Source organism: Prosopis cineraria, unplaced genomic scaffold (genome assembly GCF_029017545.1).
Source record: "Prosopis cineraria cultivar Desert tree isolate PC_DT_omini unplaced genomic scaffold, ASM2901754v1 PC3, whole genome shotgun sequence".
Taxonomy (NCBI): Eukaryota; Viridiplantae; Streptophyta; class Magnoliopsida; order Fabales; family Fabaceae; genus Prosopis; species Prosopis cineraria.
This window is the reverse complement of record NW_026555334.1, coordinates 12,278,320-12,288,746: the sequence shown is the minus strand read 5'-3', so window position 1 is coordinate 12,288,746 and position 10,427 is coordinate 12,278,320.

The following is a 10,427-nucleotide window of genomic DNA, read 5'->3' as shown; positions in this document are numbered from 1 at the left end:
AGGTTACAAATGATGAAGAAGGAATAACCCAAAAAGAATGACTTTTAATCAAAAATAATATGAAAAAAATAAGAGATACAAACTTAAATTTAAAATCTAAAGAATTAAAAAAATGAAAGTTTTATGAACAAAGTAGGAAAACTTATAAAATCTAAAAAACAAGAAGAATAGGCTTGTATAGTTTTAGAAAAGAAACACTCAATAGAATCAATACTAACAGAAAGAGTATTAAGAATACCTGTAATAAGTAAAACCTTAATAGATATAGAAATTAATAAATTACCATTTAAAGATAAAGTAACTAAAATATATATTGCAGGAGTACAATTATTAATAAACACTTATTTTCAAGAAGGAAGAAATACACTTATAGAATTATTAATAACTGATGGAAGAATAACAAGTAGTGTTGAAGACAATATTTTAGAAATATTAATAAAAAATTTGATATTCCAAAAATTAAATTCATAATAAATAATAATTTTTTAACATCTAGAGCAGATGAAAATATAAATAAAACTTTGTTAATCTATCACAAATTAGAAGGAATAGAACTATTACCAGGATCAAGAACAATAAGTATAACAGTAATGATATGATTAATATTTACCAACGAACATAAAATTTATAAAAGAAATAAAGAAAAATTAACTATTAACAAACACTTTATGCCAGTAGTACAAGAAGTTGAGTTCAATCCAACTAAGACAACAATACCTGAATGATTAATGTTAAAATGGGATAATACTATACAATATGTTGAAGGAAATAGTTCACAAAGATTAATAACAAATGATATTATAGAATAAAGATCATTAAGAATAAATACATTAACATTAAATATAAATATTAATCAACCTACAAGAAGAAATTTGAGTTTAGAACAAAGACCTAGTAATAGTAAAGGCATATCTAGGGAACAAAGATTATCTAGATCACATAGTGATAGACCTATAACATCAAATTTAGAATTACTAAGACCTAAAACATCAAGAGAAAATAATAATTATATATTAACAGAAGTAAAACAAGAAGCATCATGGATTGAAATTATGACTTTAATAGATCCAAAAAAAGAAAAAAGTACAATACAATTAGGATTAACAATTAATAATTTAGAAGTAACAAATGAAGGAAACAAAACATTTTCATTAATAAGAATAAATAGAAGAGATGTTATAAATATAATATTTTGGGTAATAAATGATAATAATAACCAATGTAAAATAATTTTAGGAAGGAATTTTTTAGAACAAGTTAAACCATATAGAACACAAAAAGAAAGACTTGTAATAAATATAAATCATCAAATAATAGTAATCCCAAAGATAAAATTGATATGACAAAGCTATATTAAATATTGATAAAATTTAATTATCAAAAATATTGATCTAAAAAATATCATGCTTTAGTGGATACAGGAGCAAATGTATCAATAGCAAAAGCAAATATATTACCTAATGAATTATGAAAAAAAAAAGAATAAAATATTAAGAATGTAAGGAGTAGGAAAAGAAATAAATTGCATAGAATTAGAAGCAAAAGATATTATGGTACAAATAGGAGAATATGAACTAAAAATTTGAAAGTTAAATCAATATAATGATAATTCATGTGATTTAATATTAAAAATAGATTTTATTGAACAATATTGTCCTTTACATATGTTTGAAAAAGCAATAATATTTACAATACTTTGTAATCATCAATCATGAAAAATAAGAATAGCTAAACCTTATAGTAGAAAAGATGAAAAATTTCAAAAGAAAATAGAAGAATATGAAGTACAATTCTTATCAAATAAATAAATTATTATATAATAATGAAGTTCTAAATTCAATAAAAATGTTAAATACTACAAAAGAGGTAAAAAGAAAAACAATCGAATAAAGATTATTAAAAAATTATAGTGATAATCCTTTAATACATTGAAAAAAATTAAAATCTTTAGCAAAAACTACAATAAAGAAATAAATTATAAACCCTATCCATGAACTAAAAATAATAAAAATAATTTGTAATGCATATTAATAAAATGAAATAATGTGATTTAATAAGAAAAAGTAGATTTGGATATTCATTACTAGCAATGATTGTAGTAAAATATAGTAAAGAAAAAAAATTTAGATTAGTCATAAATTATAAAAAAAATTAAATGAATTAGCAATAAGAAATAGATACCAATCTCTAAAATAGATTTGTTATTTAGTTTGATAAGGGGAAAAAATATTTTTAACAAGTTTGATTATAAATCAAGATTTTTTCAAATAAAATTAGAAGAAGAAAGTAACAAATATACTGCTTTTAGTACATCTGAAGGATTATATGAATGAAATGTACTACCTATGGGATTTCATAATAGTTCTAGTATATTTCAAGAATATGTGACAAAATTATTATTCCTAATAAAAGAATTTGCTGTAATATATATAGATGATATTTTAATATTTTTAAAAGATAAAGAAGAACATGAAAATCACTTAGAAAAATTTATAATTTTAATAGAAGAAAAATGATTAAATATATCACCAAAAAAAAGTTGAATTAAGAAAAGAAAAAATAAAATTTTTAGGCCAATATATAACTAATGATGGAATAGAATTACAAGAACATATTAGTAAAAAGATATTAGAATTTGATGAAATAAAAAATAAAAGAAACTTCAATCATTTTTAGGATTAGTAAATCAGGTTAGAAACTATATTCTCAATTTATCAAAATTAACAACTAAAGTTAGCAAATTAGTAGGAGAAAAAAAATAGTATAGACATGGGATAAAGATAAAGAAAAAATAGTAAACTAGATAAAAACTTTATGTCAAAATATATCTAAATTTACCATTCTAGTAAATAATGATATAATATGGGTAATTTATACAAATGCTAGTAAAAATTATTGGGAAGCAGCTTTATATCACATCAATAATAAAGAAGAAAAGAAGAAGTAATAACATGATATGCAAGTGAAAGTTTAATGAATCACAAACTAGATATCATTTTAATTGGAAAGAATTTTTAGTAATAGTTAAAGATGTACAAAAATTTGAATTATTCATAGTTAATACTAGATTCATTATAAGAACTAATAATACTTAAGTAAAATATTGGTTAAATAAAGGAATAAAAACAACTCAATTATGTAATAAAATGTTAATTAAATGGAAAACTGATATGTCTTAGTATGATTATGAAATTGAATATTCAAAGGTAAAAATAATCTTGTTGCTAATTATTTGTCCAGATGGAACCGAATAAAAGCGAGACAAGTATGATAACAAATAGTGGTGATGGTTCGCCAAAAGAAATTATAACCCCACTAGACCAAGTAATTATGAAGGTAAATATTCTTGAAATGAATATGAGCCTGATTGCTAGACAACTAAATATCAATATTCAATTATTATCTGAAACAATAACTCATCTCACAAATGAGATGAATATTTTGACAAATAAAGTGGAGTCCTTGGAGAAAAATTCAAGAAACCATTATCTATAAAAAGACAAGTAGCTGATGTTTCAACCTAAACATCAGATTCTCAAATCCAGCCTCACAGCTCATTTAGATCTGACCCAATAACTCCATTTACTAAAATAGTAAAACATGCCTAGAAATCTCAAGCCCAAATAGAAGCAAAAACACCTCAGAACAGTTCTTCTATTTCTACCTCTTCTAAGAGAAGAAGTCTAAGTCCAGTAACTTCACCATCCTTTAAAACCATTGACCAATATAATTTTCTTAAACTTCTTATCAATAAGACTAATCATTTTCTCCTTCCAAAAACTAACAATATCAAATATGTTTCTCATTACTCTTTTAACAAAGTCATTATATATCTAGGAACTAATCCAAAACTTGTAAAATCCCTATTCAGTTATGACTTTATATACTCAATATATCTATCTAATGACATGTTAGAAATATCCAAACTTCCAAACTTCATCAAGGAAGCTGCTAAACACTATTTTGAAATTGTAACTCAATATCGGGTTTATATTCAGTGTTATTCAACAATAGCTGAAATAATTCTTGATAAATTTTATCCTCCAATTAATCTGATTAAGTTTGGAATAGTAAGAAGACCCTTTGAGCATGAAAAAGAAGAAAAAGAAGATATTATGAATGATGAAGACCTTCAACATAAAATCTCAATAATTAGAGCACAAGAAATGAATAATATTTTTCAAGAACTCAACAAGACAATAACTGCTGATGAAGCCTAGTGGACTTATGTTAGTGGACCAATTATATGTATTTTCTCAATTGGAAGAAATAGCAGGAATTTAAGAAACTTTAATAATTGATATGACAGACTAAGAAATAATCAAAGGGAAAATGATGAAGGGACTGAAAAAAAGATTTGTCAAGTATTGTCTAAATATGTAAACCACAAATGTAAATATTGTGAAGAAAGAAGACAAAGTGCAAAAGATTATAAAGATCCCTCTATCAACATGAATAAGCTTGCCGACATGTAAAGATAAGAAGAAGATGGTAGAAAAATAGTTGAGAAGACAAAAATAGTGTTGTCAACAATTGAAGACAACTGAAAGTGGCAAACAAAGTGGAAGACAAAATCGAAAGTAGCTGAAAGATAATTTATTTCTTGTAATTATTTCTTTACCTTTATAATTAGTCAAAAGTATGTTTGTCTTTTGTAATTATTAAGGTTAATTTTTATCTTCAAATAACTAGAGTCATGTAACTAGGGTTGGTATACTAGCTCTATATAAAGCCTTGTAATCTCAGAGGCAACACATGCTCAATCTTTGCCTCTTTCTCTCTCTCTTGTAATATGAGTTCAAAATTTCTCTGATCTCTTTTCACATCAATAAAATTATTTGTTTCAATTATTTCATTCTTTGTAATTATTGAAGACTAACAAGTATGGCTGAGTAATTTCTTTTTAAGGATTATGGGGGGATTATTATCTTATCCTTAAGAAAAGTTATAATTTTTGTAATGATTCTATAAGGGGATTACTGGTTATGTATTATTATGGCTATGCCTCCAGTAAAAAATGAAGGAAGGCTATGCTATGATAGTTTAAAGGAAGAAGAATTATGGAAGGTTGAAAGTTGGATTAAGAGACTTCTGGCTTAATAATTCTTTGTATGAAAGAGGACAGAGACCCTTTCATATCTTTCGATGACCTGGATCATTATCAGTCAAATCCTATAGTAGCATATAATTAGTTGGTCATCGTTATGGTATTAGAGCCTATGTTATAATTATGTTAAGAGGAAGATAATAGAAACTTCTTAATCCCTAATGTTTATGTTTGTTAAAATACTTTGCTATCTTTTTTCTTACTTTTATTGATCTATTCTGTATCTTCTTTGATTTCTATTTGTTTTATGATAATTGAATTTTTAATTTGGTTAGTAAATCAAGATATTGAAAATATTGAAACTAGGGTAAGAATAATTCACACTATTAACGAATATATAGGAAGAGAAACTAGGATATATTATTCAACCCCTATAAGAGAAAGAAATCCTTTAAGATATTTAGAATTTTTAAACATTAGTTTTGCAATAATAAGAGCATTAGAAAATTTTCCATAATGAATATAATTAAAACAATTAAGCCAAAATGTATGAAGTAGACTCTAGTAAACTCCCAAAAAGTTCTTGCTTACCAGTAGAAAATCTTTTATGTATTTTAGTACCTTTTATATTAAGAGGAGAAGGAGATAGTATAAGTAATCAAGTAAGCTGGACAAATATGTTTTTGATGAAACAATTAGGATGCTATATAAATGAAAATATTAATGATGTAGAACACTTATTTAGTGACAAAGAAATAATAAATATGTTACTAAAAGAATTACAAATATTATTAGAAAAATAAAACCCTAAAGAAAAATTAATAAGACTTAAAGAGAGAGAGAGAGAGAGAGAGAGTGTGTGTGTGTGTGTGTGTGTGTGTGTAAATTGTAAAAAGAGCAGTGGAAATTGTAAAAAGAGCATGATCATAAAGGGTGAGAGTTTACCCAAGATATGTGAGAATTTGTATGTGTGAAGTGAGTAAAAAATTCATATAATCGGGATGGCACCATGGAATATCCAGTGCAGCGTTATAAGGGATGTTACCAGGGGTAATCTAGTACAGCATACTATGTGACTATTACTATGAGACATTCAGGCGGTATGGCAACTCCTTAGTGCTCGTTGGGGTGTGGTTAGGAGTCAATGATTCTGTTAACCTCTAAAATTTTATGTTATTTCATCATATTTTTCTCAAATTTTAATCCATTTTGGTTTAATTGTATATGTTTTTATTTCTCAAATTAGGAAAATGTGCATTTTATTTTGGTTTTATATTTATGGCTTTGATTTGATATTTTTTGGCCTAATTTTGTGCTATTTTAGTTGAAGACTTAATTAGAAATATTTTTAGAGCTTTATGGATGTTTTTTAAGGTTTTTGGATGAAGAAATCAAGCATAAAGTGAATAATTTTCGTTAGCTAAAAAACAATATAAATCTATCAAAGTTGTCCCAAAGTTGTAACTTTCGTTTACAACTTTCGCCATTGTTAGAAAATGCTGCATTTTATTAAGTCTGAAATGGGTTGAGTAGGACACATATATTCAGAGAGCTCAACTCAAAAGGTATTCTTCTCACTTTTAGACACATTTGGAGCTTGAGTGTGTTAGGGTTTGGGCATTGAAAGTGCTTGAAGCAAGGGAATAGAGTTTTGAAGACATTTGGAGCTCATTTTCTTTAGTTTTTCTATTCTTCTTTCCTTTCCTTCTTGTAATCTTGTAATGGCTATGAATATCTTATGTAGTTGTAGCTTTTTAATATTTATGAGTGCTAAACTCTTTGCTGTGGAATTATTTTGAACTCTTGTATAGATTAACATTAAGTTCCTCATCTCTTTTTGTGATTAATGATATCTACTTCCTTCATTCAAAAAACATAAAGCATTTTTTAAAAAGTTAGATGTTAAAAAATATAAGGCATTTTTAGTCTTTTTAAGTGTAATCATTGCCTTTTTTCTGAAAGTGCCCTTATTGATAGTGACTTTATATTTATCATAGGGTGTTTAATGGGGATAAATGTAAAAAGATAAGGTTAGTTTGAAAGTAAGTAATCACTTTATTGGGGGTGAGATTCGGTTAAAAATGTCTTACATTTTTAAACAAAGGAAGTATATATTTATTTTACTCTTTTCTAATGCTTCTAAGTGATTAGCCACTATTTAGATGTTGGGTTCACTTAATTGATACTTGAGAGAGCTAGGTTTGAGTGTAGAACTCAGGTAAAATAGTGTAAGAACTTGATATTTGCATGTTGATGGATAGTTTTGCTAATAAGATAGAGATATACTTGCTAGCCTTACATAGCCACCTTAAGGTTGGTCTTTAAAATTGAGTTTTATTAATTGTAACAAGAGATTGGGTAATTAATTTAACTAAACACTTGTTCATAACTTGAAAGAGCTTGCCCATGTATTTTTAAAACCCTAAGTTAGCACTTATTTTCATTAAAAACATTTATGAGAGGAGGTAATTTTGGTGTTATGAAATACAAGGGGGATAAATAATCCTAGGTCCTAATTTGTATTTGAATTATATGAATCAATTGCTTTTCTTATTTTCTAGTATTAGTTTAGTTTGCAAAATCAACTTTTTCCTAATTATGTTTAGCTCAACTTGATTGAATTTATTTAATCTTTTGTTTGATCATTGTTTTTAAACAAACCCTTAAGGAAATGATACTTTTCTTTTATTATATTACTTGCTACGACCCGTGCACTTGTGGTAATCAACAAATTTTTGACGTTGTTGTTGGGGATGACAAGGCAGCATCTAAAATCTTGCAAAGTAGTTTTTGTTGGCCCTCTTTATTCAAAGATGCATATGACTATGTATTGAAGTATGATTGGTGCCAAAGAATAGGTATCATATCTAAAAGAAATGAAATGCCACTCAACAATATGCTTAAAGTAGAATTATTTGACATGTAGGGCATAGACTTTATGGGACCATTTCTCATATCTTTCAACAATCAATATATCCTTGTTGTTGTAGACTATGTCTCAAAATGGGTTAAAGCAGTGGCATTTCCCATTAATGATGCTAAAGTGATGTTCAAGTTCTTAAAGAAGCATATTTTCACCCACTTTAAAGCACCTAGAGCCATTATAAGTGATTGTGGTAATCACTTTTACAACAACTAATTTCAATCTCTCTTGAAAAAATATGGTATCAAGCATAAAGTTGCACTTGCCTACCATTCTTAAATTAATGGGCAAAATGAGATTTCTAATTGAGAAGTCAAGAAGATATTTGAGGAGACGGTAGGATTAACAAGAAAAGATTGGTCCACCAAACTTGAAGATGCATTGTGGGGTTATCGAACGGCTTACAAAACTCTTATCAGCATGTCTCCATACCGATTAGTATTTGGGAAAGCATGTCATCTACCTATAGAGTTAGAACATGGTGCTTATTGGGTTATCCAAAAGCTTAACTTTGATTCTAAGGCTGTGAGTGAAAAGAGACTTCTCCAACTGAATGAACTTGAAGAATTTCAGTTTAACGCTTATGAGAATTATGTGTAAAACATTTGAGCCAGGTCAAAAAATACTCTTGTACAATTCTAAATTGAGATTATTTCCTAGCAAACTCAAATCTAGATGGTTGGGACCATTCAATATGGTCTAAGTATTCCCTCATGATGCTATTAAGTTAGAGAGCATTTGATAGCACACATTTGTTATACACTTTTATTTATCAATTAAGACCATTTTATTAATGTTTTATTACCTTAAAGTACACTCATTGCATCAGATTTGAAAAATTGCCTAAGTTTTTAGGTTTAGTACACTAGAGGTATTTTGGTTCAAAAAATTAAATTTTGAGAAAATGTACAATAAAAATTAACAAACTAAATTTTATGTCCAATCGATGAGTAGTGAAATTAGATTTTTAAAATTTATTTTAGTTTGGGAGTAATTAAATAAAAAGTAAATACTTTCTAAAATGTCTTAGTTTGACCTAGTTTTTGGTTTGCCTTTGTGTGAAAATTTTTATATAATTTTGTGCAGCCTAAAACTTAGTTATTTTAATAAATTCTCCCTTCTAATTATAAATTTAATTTTAAACATTAATTGAATTTGATTATATTACATGCTATTTAATTGAATCATGTGATTTATGTGATATAGGTGGCATATAACTTGTGCATCAATTGGGCAATTGGAGTCAACATTCCTTGAGGTCAAAGCTGATGGTTTGCACATGAATTAGGCTTTATTTGGGGATTAAATTAGCTTGAAAATGTGGACGACACATGAAAAATTACATACACATTGGAATTAACTACCAACCAATAGGAGGTTGCTACCTTGTAAGTGTGATAAGGCTCCTATTTTCCTTTTTGTTTTATTTTCTTATTTTTTTAATTAGGATTAGCTGATGGAAACACCTTGAGCACACCATTCAGCTCCTCAATTCAGATTCATTCACTCATTTCCTTCATTTTCTCTCACTTGTTCATAATGTTCTTCATTTTCTCTCAATTCTCTCCCTACACTTCCACTCTCTTTCCTTCATATCTCTCAATGTAACCATCCAAATTTAACCAAACCACCACCATTCTCTTCCTCTCTTCCTCCTCTACAAAACCTAATAGCTTTCATAAGAATCAAACTAGGAGGAAACCTTGAGTTGTATTATTTTCTAGTTAGATTTGAATTTCTTCTCTCTACTTTTCTATCTCTAGAATTACAAATTTGTATGACTCTTTGATCTTGTAATTTTAAGTGATGATTCATATGATTGAGAGATGCTTGTTACTACTTGCGTTTTGTTACTTTGAGCTCTAGATTTTGGCCTCTTCAAGTTGATTCATAATCTTTGTTAGCTTGATATGTTTAACATGTTTTCTTACTTGTCATAATCTTGCCAACTTGAATGCATGTGAATATCTTTATGAATCATAATTTTGAGCATGTTGATTATATCATATGTGCTTGACCTAATTGACTCATGTTTGTAATACTTTGGTTAAGCTTAATGCTAGCTTTACTTTGGCTCACTCTAAGACCATAATCTTGGATTGGGGTTGGTCAATGTATTAGCTAAGTCTTGGTCAATATAACTAAGTCACTAAAATCAAAGAAAAGAGAGAAGAAACCAAACTAGCTAGGTTGTAATCAAACAAGGATAAATGACCAATTCCACATGAGAGTTCCTACTTTTAATAGGTTCTCATACATCCACTTAATTCACTTTAAAGTTAGGTTTAATAGCTTAATTAATTTTAAGTTTAAATCTATCTCACATACCTTTTAACTTATAACACATTTCAAATCTAATTTTCAACTAACCCTTCTCATAGAAATCGACCTAGGTTCACACTAGTATTACATTAGTGTAGCTTAGTATTATTTTATTAGGGTAGTGACAACTTTAGT